The following is a 1317-nucleotide window of genomic DNA, read 5'->3' as shown; positions in this document are numbered from 1 at the left end:
AATAAATAATCTAATGTTTCATCTTAAAAAACTAGAAAAGGAAGAACAAATGAAGCCTAATGTCAGCAGAAGGAAAGAATTAATCAATATTAGAGCAAAAATAAATGAAATTGAAAACAAAAGAAGTAGAAAAAATAAATGCAACAAAGAGCTGGTTCTTTGAGAAGGTTAATAAAATTGGCAACCCCCCAGCTAGATTCACTAAGAAAAAAGAGAAAGGACACAAATAAACAAAATTAGGGATGAAAGGGGAATTTATGACAGACACTGCAGAAATACAAAGGATCATACAAGAATACTATGAACAAGTAATAACACCAAATTAAATAACCTAGAAGAAAAAGATGAGTACATGGAAAAATACCTTCCTAGACTGAATCAAAAAGAACTGGAAAATCTAAATAGACTGATCAGCAGTATAGAAATTGAAACAATTATCAAAAAACTACCAAAAAGTAAAAGTCCAGGACTAGATAACTTCACCAGTGAATTCTACCAAACATTCAAAGAAGATTTAATACCTATTCTCCACAAACTCTTCAAAAAAAATCGAAAAGGAAGCAATACTGCCCAACTCATTTTATGAGGCCAATATTACTCTGATACCAAAACCTGGTAAAGATAACACACAAAAAATAAAACTACAGACCAATTTCTCTCATGAACACAGATGCAAAAATCCTAAATAAGATACTAGTGAACCGAATACAGCAACATAGTAAAAAGATTATACACCACAATCAAGTGAGCTTCATCCCAGGGGCACAACGATGGTTCACCATATGCAAATCAATTAATGTGATACACTACATAAACAAATTAAAAAATAAGAATCATATGATCATATCAATAGATGCAGAAAAAGTCTTCAACAAGATACAGCATCCATTTATGATCAAAACACTTCACAAAATTGATATAGAAGGAAAGTTCCTTAACATAATAAAGACCACATATGACAAACCTCAGCCAACATTATACTTAATGGTGAAAAACTAAAAACCTTTCCTCTAAGATCAGGACCAAGGTAAGGCTGTCCACTATCACCACTGTTATTCAATATAACATTGGAGGTCCTAGCGAGTACAATCAGACAAGAGAAAAATATAAAAGACATCCAAATAGGAAACGAAGAAGTCAAACTGTCACTATTTACAGATGTCATGATTCTCTATCTAGAAAACCCTAAAGACTCCACGAGAACACTACTAGTAACAATAAACAAATACAGTAAACGTTCTGGATACAAAATCAACGTTCAAAAATTCATAGTGTTCCTATACTCTAAAAATGAAGTGTCAGAAAAAGAAGTGGAAA

The sequence above is a fragment of the Pteropus vampyrus genome, unplaced genomic scaffold, assembly GCF_000151845.1.
Source record: "Pteropus vampyrus isolate Shadow unplaced genomic scaffold, Pvam_2.0 Scaffold536, whole genome shotgun sequence".
In the NCBI taxonomy this organism is placed as follows: domain Eukaryota; kingdom Metazoa; phylum Chordata; class Mammalia; order Chiroptera; family Pteropodidae; genus Pteropus; species Pteropus vampyrus.
The sequence above is the reverse complement of the archived record's forward strand: the minus strand, read 5'-3'. Positions refer to the sequence as shown.